Source organism: Ailuropoda melanoleuca, chromosome 5 (genome assembly GCF_002007445.2).
Source record: "Ailuropoda melanoleuca isolate Jingjing chromosome 5, ASM200744v2, whole genome shotgun sequence".
NCBI lineage: Eukaryota > Metazoa > Chordata > Mammalia > Carnivora > Ursidae > Ailuropoda > Ailuropoda melanoleuca.
Genome location: NC_048222.1, coordinates 3,228,437 through 3,245,871, shown reverse-complemented (window position 1 = coordinate 3,245,871; position 17,435 = coordinate 3,228,437). Strand labels below are relative to the sequence as shown.

Here is a 17,435-nt window from a genome sequence, read left to right as displayed (position 1 = left end):
TACTTAGATTCTGAGCCCAAAAGTCACGGTCAGGATGCTTTCCTCTCTCAGGTACCCACATGACTCCTACGACCACACTGAGGCTCGTAAGTTAACTTCTGCTTTTAGCGATCAACGATCTCTTCTGCCCATTCACTGTCCTGAGTCAATTTACCTAGAGGGGGTCAGATCCATTTTTTTAAAAATATACATTATTTATTTATTTGAGAGAGAGAGTGCAAGAGGAGCAGAGGGGAGGGAGAGGGACAAGCAGACTCTGCACTGAGCTCAGAGCCCGACACAGGGCTCGATCCCAGGACCCTGAGATCATGATCTGAGCCAAAACCAAGAGTCAGACGCTTAACCACTGGAGCCACCCAGGTGCCCCAGATCCATTTTTATAGAGCAGGCAAATGAGGGGTTGGAAGACTTTTCCCAACACCCCCTGTCTCCCCTGATGCACCTCTCAACCACCCCCTCTCACCAGCTTGAAACCCTGTTCTCTGCTAGACCCTCCCTAAGATCACTCACAGAATTCACTCCATTCGCTGGGCCACACCAGAACTGTGTGAAGAACTACTTTTAGTTTTCTGGGACTCAGATCTCACTCTGCAATGCTTGGCCTTCCTTTGGCCCCTGTCTTTTAAAGCTTTTTCCTGGTTCACTGGTGAGAAAGTGGTTGTCACTCACTTTCAAGGGTCCTTCCCCACTGTCTCCATCCTCCCCCGCCCATCAGCCTGGGCAATGTTCTCAACAGAGTGAGACCTGATGATTCTTTGGACAGCCAGGGAGAAACAAAACAGGGAACAGACTTCCCTTGGACCACTTCACAGGGCCTCAGACTCCTTACTGAGCAAATAATTTCTTCAAGGAGGAAAGAGAAGGGGAAGGGCAACAAGAAACTCAATAGACACACCAGCCAGATGCAACGTGTGGATCCTATTTTGATCATGATGACAAACCAACAGAACAAAGGTCATATTTTAGGGGCATTTTAATATGAAGTGGATATTAATAAGAATTATTGCTAATTGTTTAGCTATGGCATGGAATAAGGATTATGTGAGAAAAATGTCCATACTTTTGAGATGCACACCAAAGGGTGTAGGAGTGAAACAACCTAAGGGCTAGATTTAAAATGCTTCAACCACAATAACAAAAGGGATAGATGAAGCCAGTGTAGCAAATTCTTGACAACTGTTGCAACTGGGTGATGGGTATTCAGGAATTTGTTAATCCATTTGCTCTATTAAGTCTATTTACTGAATATTTTAATAATTTATTGGGTGTCTACTAGCCCAGTGCTGGAAAAATAAGACAATCCCAAGTGGCATATGGGTATAGGACACTCAACCAGCATAGAGCAGGCAAGGATGACTTTGGAGACAGTAACGCTTAACCTTTGCCCTCTTGATGGGGCACTTCAGGACACAGTACACGGAAGAATGGTGAAAGCAAGATGCACGCGATGCAGGATAATCCTTCAGTTGCTCAGATCCTAGTGAGATAAAGATGAGGTCATCTAGAAGGGGAATTTGTCTATTTTCTCTACAAAGAGAAGGAGATTTTGTTTGGCCTTTTAGCTTGGTGGGTCTCCTCTATCCCACTTCAAAGCAAACAAGAAGTCTATAATTTGACCGCAGTGGTGGTCAAATTAACTGGCTTTCGATTCCAAACCCACCTAATTTCCCACTGCACTCAGGCCACCATCTGTGTAAACACAGGCACTCCAAACCGGAACCACGTCTCCTGGGCCAACAGAAAGGGAGCTGTGTGGTCAGGGAGCCTCCGATTTTGCCTCTGCCCTCTGGCTTGTGGGGAGACGCTCGTGGGGGTGCCCTGAGACTTTCACCACCGACAAGGGGACAGGGAGGTCGAAGGCTGTCGGGACTTGCAGAAACAAATGCATACTTCAAACAAACTGGGACTGGGCATGGCACTGGGTATTAAGAGCCATGCGAAAAAAAAAAATGAAATAATCTCCGTGTAGCCTGGAGTGGAGGGTCATCGGTGTTCAGAATGCCCCACAAATACTATCCATCGATAGTAAGCAGGTGCTCAGACGGCTCAGGAAGAACGGTTGATACTCGTCCATTACCCTCCTTGCATTGTATTTTGTTATTTTATAACCATTCCTACAATGAGGTGCTCATGATGGGTTAACAATGCAGCATAACGATGACAGCATTTTGTTTTTTTCTAAGGTTTTATTTAGTTATTTGAGAGAGCGAGAGAGCTAGCATGAGCTAAGGGTTGCACAGGGAGAGGGAGAAGCTGACTCCCCGCTGAGGAGGGAGCCTGATGTGGGGCTCGATCCCAGGACCCTGGGATCATGACCTGAGTAGAAGGCAGACCCTTAACCGACTGAGCCACCCAGGCGCCCCATGACAGCATTTTAGATTCAATGAAAATAAATGGGCAATCTTTGTCATTCAGGGGTAATGCCCTCCCTGTACCTTATACTCTTGTGATTAAATCCAGAAAATTATGACCACTGTTAGCAACTCAGTCATTGGGTTTATTTGAAAACATCTGCTACACTGAAATAAATATTTAACCTACATCCCAGCCTCTGGAACTTCCTATTGATATAACTATCAGTAAACTCTAGAAAAAGCCGAATATATTGCAACATCTAATTTAGAAGTTCCCAAACCTGGCTGCATATTAGAATCACCTGGAGAATTTTCATTTATTATTATTATTATTATTATTATTATTATTATTATTTACTGGAGAGCTTTTTAAAAAATGCCACTATCTGAGCCTTATCCCCAGAGATTCGATTTAGCTGATACGGGGTGAGGCCTGGGGATAGGTATTTTTTTAAAAATCTTCCCAGAATTTACATTCTCTCTAAGCACATGGTATGCAGCAAGTCTTCGCCAGAAAAACAGGATATAATGTATCTCTACTGAATGACATGAAAAGGGAATGGTTCTGAGAATCTTAGGATTTAAAAGAAAAGCTTCCATTCTTGCGAAGATTTAAAAGTAATGCCTTCTAAGGGGCGTATGGGTGGCTTGGTGGGTTGAGCATCTGACTCTTGATTTCGTCTCAGGTCATGATCACAGAGTCATGAGACCCCCCCTCCCAGCTTACCCACCCCCATCGGGCTCTGAGCTCAAGCTGTGCTTGAGGCTTTCTCTCTTCTCTCCCTCTGGCCCTTCCCCCACCATGCACGTGTGTGCACGCACGTGTGTTCTCTCTCTCTCTCTAAAAAAAATGCAGTGCCTTCTATCTCAGGGCTGTTGGGACGGAAGAACTCAGCCTGCCTGGGTTTGTGGCCCGCAAGACCACTTTACACGTGTAGCTTTGACAGGTTGCTTCACCTCTCCAGGCCTCAGTGACCTCACCTGTAAAATGGGGATGACAAAAAGACCAAGCTCACAGGTTGCTGTGAAGAGTAAATAGGTCAGTGAATGTCAAGAGCTTAGAAGAGTGAAGAAGCATTTGCTATTTTTATCGTAATGGTGATAGGAATGTATTATCAAGTCATTTTTAGTTTAATAAGGTCTAGGTTGAGACTCCCTGTGCATCTCCCAGAGGAGAAAATCTTCATAGGAGCTGACTGCATGAGGCTCATAATTTACCTAGGTACTCTGTGTTCTCTAGTCTCTTGAAAATTGAATTAGTAAACTGAGCTAGTCTTCAATGATAGAGACTATACGATATACGCAGAGGGAGTCAAAAACAGTTGATTTTCCTATTTAAAAAATGCAGCTGCGGGGAGGGGGGGAGCGCCTGGCTGGCTCAGTCAGTGGAGCGTGCAACTCTTGATCTGGGGTTGTGAGTTTGGGCCCCACATCGGGTGTGGTGATTACTTAATAATAAAATCTTAAAAAATGCCATCGGTATTAAATACGGTGCAGGATCCTAGGATATTTTACCCCTTAGCAGGCATTTTTAATAGCTGATTTTCTATGGCATGATTTGCTAATTTTTCAGCAAACGCCCTCCGCACAATCAGCGGTTCTGAGCATTTTCTCTCTTGAAGGATGTCATCCACACTGTATGTTTCTCAAACCTCTGCTCAGACTTTGGAATTGAAAGTACAGAGAACATTGAATGTGGGTGTTGAGTACAATCAAATGGGATAAGCATCAGAATGTGAACTAAGTAATGTCTTTCAAAAATGACATGAATTCACATAAGAATGTATTTTGATCCCAAGGAGGGATAGAATTTTTCTGTGCACCAAAAATACACCATTTGGCAGGATGGCTCTATTGTTTCCGAGTTAGCAGCGCGGGTGTTCCAGCCCCAAGAGCAGATGCCCTCCGACCGTTCAGCCTGGGGTACTCAGGGTGCAGAGAAAGGGGGCAACAGTGTGGACAGGTGGCTAGAAGCAGCCAGTCACCATACCCCTGCCTTCTGCTACCCTCCAGAGCTGGATTCCAGATTATACTGTGTGCCACAATTAATATTCGCAGCAAGAAAGGGCAGTATTAAATTTACAGTTATGTTTCTGTTAGTACTTCTGGAGTCAAGGAAAATGGTTTACACAAGAGCATTTGTCCCAGCAAATAAAGAGCACACCTAAACGTTGTGCATGCAATATCATGTATTTCCTGAGAGTGGACTCAGCAATTTCATGCCGTCAAAGCTCTAGTTGATGGAGGGTCTCAAGTCATACAAAATCTTAGAGAATCCCACAGCCAGTGTCTTTGTAAAGGGTGGAGAGAAGGAGCAAGTGAGAATAAGGAAGCAGCGGGATCCAGAAGTTTAAACACACATGTGACCCAAAGACCCATCAAGTTGTATGGGAGGTATGTGGTTACAGAATCAGTTGGCATCAGGCTATGCATCTCCCTGTTGGGACACTGACCTTGGGACAACGTTTTCCTCTTCTGTAAAATGGGGGTCATAACATCTATGTCTTCAAGTCCTTATGAGGATTGAGGGACATCAGGCTTGTAAGGCAAGATGCCAGGCACAAAGTCAGTACTCAGTGAAACTGATGCCTATCCCATATCACCCTCATCGCCATCATCACCATCACCATCATCGTCACCCTCATCAAAGTCAAGAGCAAAAACACCAATGGCCTTACCTAAACAATGCAAGTTTTATGGTTTCATGCTCTGATTTATTTTGCTCATCAAGTTGGTCTTGGTAGAACCTAAAATCTCAAGTGAGAAACTCTGGCACAGTAACCAGATTATTATGGAGTTGCAGCTCCATTGTCTGAACTGGGTCCCCTGGGAGGGGTGTGTGGGGAGGGTGGGCAAGGGGTGAGTCACGTTCAACTGCCCCTGAAGACAGAATCTGATTAGGGCATGTGACTTTCCAAACGATAGCAACTGAGGCCCAAATATACATGTTCTTTTTTTCTTCATGAGCTGTCCTCAGATTGCTTCTTTTGGATCTTTAGGGGAGCCAGTGGAGGGATAAGAAAATCAGAGTGGAGTTCAACACGCAGAGTGTTGCCTTTTGAACTTCCCTGCAAGGCGTTGGTTTAACTAGCTCGGTTTAACCTCTTGTACGTGTAAGTTCCCACGTAAGACGTTCCTTTTTTTTTTTAAAATTAATTAATTGATTTTTTAAAATATTTTATTTATTTGAGAGAGAGGGAGTGTGAGCAGGGGGAGGAGCAGAGGGAGAGAGGGAAACTGAGCAGGGAGCCAGACGCTTAACCGACTGAGCCACCCAGGCACCCCAAGACATTTCTTTTGTAATTCATTGCCAGGGGAATCTGCCCTCTGAGGAACTGATTTTGTATGTCCATCTTTCTGATAACTTCAGTGATAATCTACCACGGACTCCCTTTTGCCAGGCTTCAAGGAAGTTCAGAGCAAAATTCACAGCTCAATTGTAGCACGAACATTAATTATTTTTTATAAACTGTACATTATTGTAGCCTGTCTCAAATGTTCGAAAAGTCACAGAGTATAATTTCTTAAGCAAACTTTTACAAGTCTTATTCTTCTCTGAACTATTATATATGAGTTCAAACCATCTATTGCTTGACAAATGTCACAAGGATATTTCCATTCATGTCCACTCAATGCCCCATAATTTGTTCCAGCTGCTTGTTTCAGGTTTAGTTTTTGGAAGCCACTGGATCACAGAGGCCCGGAGACAGTACGGAAGCTAGGGATCATGACTATAAACCCCGCACCAGTGTCGACAAAGGAAATGATCATCCTTCCCACTGAATTATTCCCACAAAAGAAATCAGACTCAGGCTAACATAGGGCCCAGGAAGATAACTTATCTCACACGGATTTGAAAAATGGGCACTTCTGGAAAAGATGAACCAGGAGTTAAGTGAGTAAATTAAAGCTATTGTTCTGGGAATCCTATTCAAATCCAGTCAGTCCAGACCCGAGGACTCTATTGCGATGCACGTCAAAGGGAAAAGAACTCCATTTAACAAACCCACGCAGGTCGCCTCTCACACGCACTGGCTACTGCTTTGAGTCTTTTCTAACAGACAGACAGGGGAGCAAACCATACAACAATTAAGCAGATCTGACATGATTCATTTTTCTTCAGCCGCAGGTAATTACCCCTTATAATTCTCCTATGCATAAATTAAAGCTGCATGACTTAACGATGATCTTGTTCTCCGACATCCAGGAACTAAGACAAAACGGATCGGGGGCTACTTTACGTGTGGGTATGGCTCAGACAATAGTCGTTATGAAAAGGAACGGATGATTCCTTTTTCCTCTGCTTCTTCACTATTTCCCTCCCTCTTTCTGGAGTGGTCCAGATGTCTGAGGCATCATGAGGCTTGGTCATGCGCAATGAGGAAGGAAGCTGGGCACTGACAGGTGTGATTTATCAGGGTGCACGGCCGACTCCGGCCGACTCCGAGGAGTAGCGCCTGTCTCCCGTCTCCGTTAGGGCACCTGTGCAGACGCACTGCTTACCTAGCTGGAATCCTGAACCTTTTGGCTGGGCAATGTCCAAAAGCTTCTCAGCAATTACAGGAGACCATCAAGGAGTCTCATTCATGCGTTGATACCAGCTGAGACCCTCAGCCTGAGAACCACAGGGATAGTCTGTGAGGACGGAGCTGCTGGGCCAAGTGATCCAGCAACCACAGCCCAGCTCAGTCACGTTGGGGGACTCCAGGTTCCTGAACTCTGAATTGGGGATCTTTGTATATTCACGCCCACGGCCACAGCCCAGATGACCTGGGTCTAAAACTGCACTCTGTTCATACGAGTCTTGCTGGGCCTCATGTCCCTCATCTATAAACTGGAGATGATAATAGGAATGACCCCAGGTCCTTATGAGGACTCAGGGAATTAACACAGGTGCCTGGCGCACTGGAAATGCTATTAAATGGTCACTGTTATTATTCAGATTACTATTATAGAAAACATTTTTCTTTAGACTGGGTGTTTCATGACCTTAGGGGACTTTATGTCAACATGCACTATGACACATATGTAGCCTCATCTGTGGGATTTGCATTTATTTTTAAAACATTGCAATGACTTGGGGCACCTGGGTGGCTCAGTCAGTAAAGCATCTGTCTTCGGCTCAAGTCATGATCTCAGGGTCCTGGGATCAAGCCCCGTGTAGGGCTCCCTGCTCCGTGGGGAGTTTGCTTCTCCCTCTTCCTCTGCCCTCCACACCGCTCATATTCTCTCTCTCAAATAAATAAATAAAATCTAAAAAAAAAATTGCAGTGACTTTAGTCACCCCTGTGCCCAGGAAGGCCTGGCCTCCGGGCCACATTCAGGATCATGTTGCCTACAGGGAGAGGATGGAAAGAAGGCCCTTTTTGCCGGATTTGAATCTATGCGTGCAAGGCCTACCTGGGTCTGTTCTTCCCCCGTCAGATTGTAAAGGATGAAACTAGTTCCTTAAGCAAAAAACTACACATTGCCTCAATCTGGTTTTCTCAGCACCTCTAGCTTGATCACTATCCATCCACATACATGAACACATCTTGAGTCAACACAGGCCCTTAGCTTCTTTCTGCTTTGGCTGTTCTCTGCCGTCCCTGGGGAAAGAGTCACTTTGCAACAATCAGAGCCCCCAAAAAATAACATCTGGAAAATATCTTAATGTGAAGAAACACACAGTGAGGATCTTCAAAATAAAACAAAACACAACAAAAAAACAAACCCTTGAAAAAGAAACAGCACATGTCATTTCGATCCTATTTTGGGCCAAAGACCATTATGACAAAACTCAAAGGTCAAACTTTTTTGGAAATGTCATGGGAGCCTGAAACAGGAGCGGTTCCTGACCCTTCCTTTGTCATTTTAGGGGTAGGTTTCCACGTGCAAAATACATATCAGACTGAGAACATCAGTCAGGTAATGAGACAAAAGAATCAGACTTCAGGCTCCCAGTGAATCTGGGTTCAAATAGGCCATATTATGGTGATTGAACGTGGCAGGCAGAATGAATCACCTCTCTCTCCCTCCAGCTTCACCCTGTTTTTGCCACAAAGGCTGGTTGAGGGGATCTTCTGGGGCTGACAGACCCCACACGAGGGGTGGGGACACTCAGTGACCCAGCGCCTTTGGCACTGTGATCTCGGACAAGCCACTCCATCTTTGCATTCTGCTTCTCAATCTGGGGAGCCAGGGACATTCATGTGAGTCCTGCTACGTCACAGGGCTCTGTGGCTTCAGTGGGACATGATGTGAAAACTGCGAACGACGTCCACGGGACATAGGGCAGTGTCACGGGGGTCTAGTGTCATAGGGGTCTTGAACTTGGACTTCAGGAACAGCAAACTTTAGGAACAGGGAAGGAGGCGTGTGCAGAACAGAGGTGGTAGAAAGAGAGAAACAGAGCAGTCAGCCTGCGGGGAGAAGGGGCTCCAGCGTGGCTGACGGCACCTCGGGGGCCAGGTCCCTGCGGGCCAGCCGGCCACTGCTTTGCCTCTCGTGCACCTCCTCCGCGGGTCCCCAGTGTGAGGACGCTCCCCCAGCTCAAGGTTTGCAGCTCCTCTACTGACCACACGGGGCACCTCTACTTTAAAAAGATGCTCTTTGGGGGGCACCTGGCTGGCTCCGTCAGAGGAGCGTGGGGCTCTTGATCTCGGGGTCATGAGTCCGAACCCCACGCTGGGCATAGAGATTACTTCAATAAATAAAGAAACAAACAACCTTAAAAAATAAATAAAAGAACTTATTTGGATTCTTGCTTATTCACATGTCGGATGAGGCAGTTTGAAACCCCTCAATGCTACTAGTTCCATGCAAATAAACAAACCCAAATGTGGGACAGTTTGCTTCAGATATACATTTTTTAAAAAGATTTTATACTTATTCACGAGAAAGAGAGAGAGCGCATGAGCAGGGGGGAGGGGCAGAGGGAGAGGGAGATGCAGACTCCCCGCTAAGCAGGGAGCCCAATGGGACCCTGGGAATCACGAGCTGAGCTGCAGGCAGACGCTTAACCGACTGAGCCCCCCAGGCACCCGCTTCAGATGTAAGAATGAGTTTCGCAGGCTGATCTCCGGGAGGAGAAGGTGGGCTTCAGATCTGGTTATTCGACAACTGACAACTGTCATGTTACTTTCTCAGAGTGAAGAAATGTGACGGCAATAACACAAGATGGTTTTAATTGACCTTTGTTCTGCATCTGACTGTGTGGACCAATCCAGTTATTTATTGCTGGGTGACAAACCATCCCAAAATGCAGTGGCCTAAAACAACAACAGTGAATCAGGAACTGGGAAGGGCTCTCTGCTGGACCATTCTGGCTCAGGGTCTGGTCTGCAGGGCGATGGTGGCTAGACACGGAGTGGTGGGGTCAGAGGAGCCAGGAGCTGGCCGGGCATCTCTCTCTCTTCTTGTCTCCAGCCTGTCCATGTGCTCGGCTAGTTTGCGTTTCCTCAAGCTGCGGTAGCTTCGGGAAAGTCAGAGAGCTTACAAAGTGGCTAACGGCTCCAGGAACTAGAATTCCAGCCAATAACGTAGAAGCTGATTTGTCTTCTAGGACCTATCTAGCCTTGGAGGCACATTATCTATGAGTGAGAAAAGTCACAACTTGAGGAAAGGGAACCGAGACCTCATTTCTCCTTGGAAAGAGTCTCCAAGTCGCTTTGTAGGAAGGGCATGTTGGGTGGGTATACTGTTGAAGACATCTTTGGAAAATACAATCCGCCCTACAGATGGCCTGTAGAGTTGAGAGTTAAGCTATAGAAAACCAACATTTGTCCCTGGCACTGACCCTTATGTACAGTCCCCCCTCATACCACCCGGCCAAAGATCTCTAATGAATCAGACAGGAGCTTCTAGTATGGTAAGTGGGCAGCTGTTCTGACGCTCCCCCTCTCCTACCCTCTTGGGCTTGGATGACTCAATAACACTTGTTAAACTTCCTAAAAATCTCAGGCATCGACTTCTGTTCTGCCTCACGCTGCAGTCCGTCCAAGCAGGACGCACACACCTGCCGCTCCCCAGGCTGCCCGTGACTTCCCACGGCAGCTGCATGAGACATCGCTCCGACCCGACCCCCGTGCAGGATGCCTTCCGGCTGAAGCTGGGAAGCCTGCAGCGACATTTCCTGGACCCCCCTGCTGCGAGGATCCCACATGTGACGCCCAGAGCTCTGCCAGGAGCACGTGCATGAGTTTGCAGGTGGGAGGGGTGGGGAGGCTGCGTGTACCAGTTTCCTATGGCTGCTGTAACAAATTCCTATAAACTTAGTGACTTCAGACGACACACACTTACTATCTTACAGTTCTGAAGGTCAGGAATCTGACATGGGTCCCACTGGCTAAACTCAAATTTTCAGCACACCGTGTTCCCTTCCAGAAGCTCCAGGGGTGAATCCATTCCCTTGCTTTTTCTGGCTTCTAAAGGCCACCCACATTCCTTCTCCGTGGCCCTGGCTTCATCTCCCAAGCAGGCCATGATATCTCTCTCTTACCCTTCCTCCATAGTCCTATGACCACAGCTGGGAAAGGTTCTCCCCTTTCAGGGACCCATGCAAGGAGACTGGGCCCAACTCGAGAATCCAGAATAATCTCAAGGTGCTGGATTTCATTACAGTTGGGAAGTTCCTTTTGCTACATGAAGTAACATAGTCCCCAGTTCTGGGAAGGAAGATGCGGATATCTCTGGGGCAGGGCGGACTTTATCTTGCCTGCTCGGCTGTATTTCTGCTTCTCCATGGTGACTGCTAGTGACCACCCTCCTAGACCACCTGGTTTTTCTGTGCCGGCTTCCTGACTGGCTGTTTCTTGACCACGGCGACGGCACAGTCTCACTCCGGAGCCAGCGGCTTCTCCATCAGCGGCAGTTTCTTGATGACGGCTCAGGCAGGGGCTCCAATAGTGACCCCATGGGACTTTCAACGTTGTTCTGGAAAGTTCGACCCGGAGTGTGACCCAACAATTCTGTAAGCCATTTTATTTTACATCCTACAGCTGAACCCTGATGTATCTTCTCAGCGCCATACCTTGCGCCTGTCCCTCTCTCTCTTTTCTAAGCTCCACTTATTTCTGGGGATAAAGCATCACCAAGACAACAGGACATTAGCTTCCAACTTGGGAAGACAGGTGTCATTCCAAAGTGGCTTCAATGCTGCCGATAACCTTATAACGAGAGGTAAGGCATTGCCACGGAAGGGTTACCAGCTAGTCGTCCTGGAGTCTTCATTTAGGTCAACCTTGAACCTCCACATACCAGCAGGGCATCTAGTGTGTGTCGCCTTCATTAGAAGGTAGACCGGCACAGTCAAAGCCAAGGCCATGTCACCCAGGCCTTCATATGTAACAGGAAGTGGGGAAATCAGATGCTATACTGGGAATAACCTCTTGGGAATTGCACGAGCTCTTTGAAACGGTCACTTTGAATTGATTCCTCCAGTTAGAAGAAGGGAACAAAGCCCGTGCGTGCCCTTTGTGTTCATCTGCCTTGCTTTCGTATTTCTAAGGTATCCCCTCCCCCAGCTACCCCACGCTCCTGTCTTTGCCTCCCTTCCAAAAGTCCTCCTAGAGGACAAGGACAGAAGGAAAGGAGCTTGAAGATAATGGGGTCATTGTTCCATCGGTTCCTTCCTGGACAATTTGCTGGAGAAGGAAGAGATCACCTCCAGGCTGGAGGCGAAGCCAATGGCATTAAACCCAAAAGATAAGTGGCATATACGAGAAAGAGGTTGAGGACATTGTTCTTCTGCACGTAGGCTGGTTTTCGGAATGACCACCGTCAGCTTTGCTTTAGCCTTCTCAGCATTATTAATAGCCTCGTTTCATAATTGTTCCCATCTGACCTTTGCCAGGCGGGCCTCCTCACTGTCCTGAGCTTTCCTACCTTCAGTCTTGGTCTTAAAACTAAGTCACAGGCAGTTAATTGTTGATACCTCCTATTTGCTGTGCAGGAACAAGGGAAACGGAGCCTCTGTGTCCTCAGGGAGCTACAGTCTTCCTAATTTTTCCATCTGGCGAGTCTCCCCTTTTCCCTCCCATTCATCTGTATGCCTACAACAGGCTCAACAATGAAATCTCTCCTTCACAGCCTTCTTCTCCTTCCTCTGACCCCATAGTCCTCATTTCTAGGGTGACCAGGGAACTTATCGTCCCATCCGGAACACTTCCGAGTGAAAGAAGGTGCTATTAATAATTATGTCACTGCAGCAGGTGGAGACAGGACAAACCAAGACGTGTGGACAACACACTGTTCAACACAACTGGGCTCTTCCTACTTCTCTTCCAGACGGTGCACTCCCTGGAATATATAATCAGTAGCTTACACTTTGATAGTGAATGAAAAAGCTAACTTTGGCCAGATCCCAGAATAGTTGCTTGGTGAACAGGTGCTTAAAATGAAGGAAAAAAAATTAGTACTCCCCTAAATTACATAACACTGCAGATTTGGACTTCAAATCCACGTCAGAAATAAATATGGTTGTTAATCACCATATTGTATTTTAGAATGCTAAATAGTGGGAGGTATTCCCTTTGTCTAAGGCTCCTCCCTCCTCGGTCTAGCAGAGGGCTGGTTTTGATCTTGCGGAACATAACACCGACACATCGTATCTCATTTTCTTTCACTGTTAAAAAAAATCTAATTTCCTTTCTAATCAGTGCAATGAACGTGTGAAAATATTCACCTCCACACAGGCCTCATCAGTGTCACATAAATAATGCACAATAAAATCAACTGGAGTGGCTTCCTTTCCTGATAGGTCCAGGGTTTCCTCCGAGAGAGGGCAACCCACTATTGGGCCACATGTAAAACGATCTTTTCTAGAAAGCCTGCAAAACTCTGAGAAAAACATCTCTGATTTTTAGGAAACATTTCCAGCTAAAGTGGGATGAGTGGACTGTGACCAAAAAAACCCTGGCCATTAACCCAGAGAGGAACTTGGTGGCCTCAGAGAGAAGATCCAGAGAGGGAAGAGGATGTGTGGGTGTTTCCACATGAATTCCTTGAAGATCAACGTGTTGAGTGATTCTGTTCAGTTGAATCAACTCGAATGCTTCCATGTGCACAATGGTGAGGTTTTCATGTTCAGGGTCGAAAGTTGTCCCAAGAAACTGTGTATCAGGATACGATTTTGAAAGTGGGGGGAAATGAAACGCCAGGGGAGGGCTCCCTTCAGACGAAAGGCACAAACTCGACTTTAAAAAAGAAGAAGAGGAAGAGGGGCGCCCGGGGGGCTCAGCTGGTGAAGCGTCTGCCTTCGGCTCAGGTCATGATCTCGGGGTCCTGGGATCGAGCCCCATGGTGGCCTCCCTGCTCAGCGGGGAGCCTGCTTCTCCACCTCCCCCACCCTGGCTCATGTGCTCTCTCTCTCAAATAAATAAACAAAATCTTAAAAAAAAAAAAAAGAAAAAGGTGTCTGGGTGGCTCAGTTGGTTAAGCACCTGATTCTTTTTTTTTTTTTTAAGATTTTATTTATTTATTTGACAGAGAGAGAGACAGCCAGCGAGAGAGGGAACACAGCGGGGAGTGGGAGAGGAAGAAGCAGGCTCATAGCAGAGGAGCCTGATGTGGGGCTCGATCCCATAACGCCAGGATCACGCCCTGAGCCGAAGGCAGAGGCTTAACCGCTGTGCCACCCAGGCGCCCCTAAGCACCTGATTCTTGATCTCAGCTCAGGTCTTGATCTCAGCGTGGTGAGTTCAAGCCCCAAGCTGGGTTCCATGCTGGGTGTGGAGCCTACTTAAAAAAAAAGAAAGAAAGAAAGAAAGGCACATACTCATAATCATTTTCCTTTCTGAACAGATCTTTCTTATAATCACATTGTGGGGTGTTTGCATGACAACTGCTTTATGACACCATTCCACATCCAGATTTGCCCTCAGGGAACCAATTATGCGCCACTGGCCTATCTGTACCTCCTCTCTCCACCCCCACCCCCAATACCCTTGCTCCATTGTCTGTTTTCAGCTGGTATTCTTTTCTGGTTGAATGGCCACAAACACAAGCTGTCTATCCCCTCCAGCTCATGGAGCTCGGCTTGGCAGATGAGAACAACCTTAGTCAAGAAGCTGTTCAGAAGCACGAGGCCCTGCGCAGGCCCCCAGGGCAGAGGAAGCTCAAGGGGAAAGTCAAATGTGCTGTTGCCCCAAGGAGCCCCCCCGGCGTAAATAAAACAGACTTTCACTTCTACCACCACTTCCTCCCAAGAGAAGCAAGAAACTGGTTGTAGGCTTCTGCCTTCGTTTCAGAATGAAAACAAAACAGCTTTCTTATTTTTCGCCCCAACCTACTGCATGCAGTGAACAGTAAAATAAAACACTGGTTTGCAAACTCTCCAACCCAAGGGACTGTTGTTGGCCTGATCTGGCCACTTAGGATAAACGTACTAACTGTTCTGCTCACCATCCGTAGCTGCCTTTGTCTGGGCTGTCGCCTCTTGACACTGAAAGATGAGTCAATAATCTGTGAATTAAACCAAAATATAACCGAGAAGTGACTTGGTCACATTTAGAAGTCGGCCTGTGGTTGGTATCACAGCTGGGCTGTGGGGCTTTACCATAGTAGGGAGGTTTCCATTTAGTGACTCAGAGGCTGGGTAGGACACCTGGCACTCAGGGCCAGGGCCCCAGGCCAATGGACTTCAATACTCAAGGGTGGAATTTTTATGTGAGTTTAGCTACCAACATGTACGGACATAAAGAGTTCCTTCCCAGCCTCTTTGGCTTCTCTAGGTCCCCCGTGAAAGGGGATGGGTCCCTTCCCTGCTGGAAAGAATTTTACTTTGCAGTCAAAGGAAGGAGAGCCGTTTTTGGAATCTGTGTTTGGGAACTCAGAACGTTAAGCATGTCCTCAGAGCATGCTCTCAGTCATTCCTCGCTCTGACTTGGTATTTCTTGATATTTATACTAAGGATAAAACATTCGAAGTGAAATCTCACACTGGAGTGTCAGAGAAAGAGAGAAGCGATACCAGTCGGGGGCCTTCTGGAAAAGCAACACGACAGCATGTGTTTACTAAACTGATTCTCCGATGGTCACGTTTTCAGATGTTTGGACAGACACATGCATTACTTTCCCGGGGAAGAGCTGTAATTTGTCAGGATCTCACCGAAGGGCAAGTAGAGCTCAGGAGGCTTGACCCTGAGGGCTGGGCTGGGAGGAGGTGGTGAAGAGGGGGAAGGCCCTCTCCCTTGGTTGCTGTTACCCTGCCTAGACACACCCCTGCAATTTGCTCCTACAGAAAGGATATGGCCACTGGCTGCTTCCTAATTAACCACTGGAGAATAGCCTGGCGATGCTGGTTCTTAAAGAGTTCACGGTGACGCCCCCTGCTTGTGACAGCCACGAACACAGAGAGATGGAGACAATGCTGGGAGCTGGTGGGTGCTCCTGGGAGAAATCACAGTCTGGTCCAAGGAGGCTGGAGGAGCCAGAGGGAGGAGGCAACTAAGCAAATACCGGGATGGGGGTGGGAAGGAGAAGAGGAACATTCTCGGAGCCAGAGAAACCTGACAGAAAGCAAAAAGGAAGAACTGATTGTGTGTCAGGTAACAAAGGGGCAAATGCTGACCCAAGATGCCCAGCCCAGTCCCGTAGAGAGGGCCAGCTGTAGTTTCTTTGGGAAGCGGGGGCGTGATTCATCCTGGTCCTAGAACTTTAACCAAGTGCATGGATCTGAGCTGTAAAAGGTGGGAGCAGGAGGAAAGATGGCCCCAGCATGTTTCCTGGGACTGTCATGATCCCACAATCACAAGCTTAAACATTTCCTCTCTGTCACTCAAGCAACACGAACATCTATCTTCAGGATAAGAACCTTCCACACCCGACACTGCCAACCCCCTCTCTGCAACCCTCCCCGCACCCCCATCAGCCTGGCTCTCCCAGTTTTCCACGGGCACCTCTTGCCCCGCGGGGACTGCCACCACGCACCAGGGACTCCCACAGCCCTTCTGCCACCAGAACATCTGGATGGCAGCGGCTTGTGCAATCTCAGACAGCCCCCTTCCCTTATAAATGAGGTGTTCTCTGCTCCTCACCGCCCTGGGAAGGAGGATAGGAGGTGACAGTCTCATCTCTAGGCGACAGAGTTGCAGATGCCTCTCTTCTCCAGACCCCTCCCAAGCCACAGAAACTTGCAGGGGGCTCCTGTCTTCAGGTGCATCGCCCCTCCCCCACCCTTCTAGACCCAGGTCGGCAGCCGCGTGACACATTTCTCCTGCTTGCCCCTTCCCTCAATTGTCATCTCGCCCCCCCCAACCCGCGTGGATTTCAGACCCCCAGGGTCTGGTTCCTAGCCAAGCTCAACACCGGCAGCCTTGGGGCAAATGAAGACGCCAGGTGCAGAGATCCCAGCCCTCGCTGGACTCGGCACAGGCGTGGAGAGTGCCGGAAGTCGCTCGGTGACAGCGGGCCACGGGGACCGACTCGAGGGCGTCCGCGCGGCCACCCTCGGAGCATGGACGGTGGGACCCGGCGCGCCGCCGATCCAGAAACGCCCCGGCCCCCCGGGGCACTGTCCCCGGCTCCTTACCATCTCCGCGGCCCGTCCCTCCGCTCTCCCCGGGCGCCCCCCGCTCCTCCTGCAGAAGTGCGTGTGCCCTCTCTCCCTGGGCAACTTCGCGGCCCTCCCCTGCGGGCACAGGCGCGCAGAACCTCCCGGGCGCAGGGAGCCGAGGACGCCCAGCCGGAGCGGCTCCCGAAGCCGCAGGGCTCATTCAAGCCCAGGATGCCCCTGGCCACCCAGACCTCACCCGGGTGGCAAGCAAAATCAGAAGCAAAAAGAACACCCGAGAAGGTGCACATACCTAAAGACGAGAGCTCCTTGTCATGACAAGGGGACACTTGGGCTCTCCGGCGGCGTAGAACAGCGTCGGTGCGAATGCAATTTCCCGGCGGCCAGCACCCCCGGCTTTGCAGCCAGCAGAGCTCGCCCACTGGGCGGAAGGGACAAAGCCGCGGGAAGCAGCAGGGTCCCCCGCGCGGACCCCAGGGGCGCTCCGCGTCGGCTCGCGGCAGCTGCGGCCAGGGGTGCAGTTGCGGGGCCGGCGGGCGCGAGGCTGGTGGAGCCGAGCGCGCAGGCGGAGGGGAGGGGGGCGGAGGGGCG

The 17,435-nt window shown here is 48.6% G+C and overlaps 1 protein-coding gene across 11 annotated transcripts in view; it reads right to left on the bottom strand.

Moving 5' to 3' along the window:
• The window catches only part of RIPOR2 (RHO family interacting cell polarization regulator 2), a 216,821-nt gene that overhangs the window by 74,582 nt on the left and 124,804 nt on the right, over positions 1-17,435 (bottom strand). The window contains exon 1 of one of the 11 annotated variants that reach the window (XM_034660252.1): positions 17,137-17,368. The exons of the other annotated variants lie outside the window; for them this stretch is intronic. The gene's annotated coding sequence lies outside the window, so the exon portion shown is untranslated. Of the gene's footprint in view, positions 1-17,136; positions 17,369-17,435 lie in introns of those variants that run through there. 11 annotated transcript variants of the gene reach the window in all.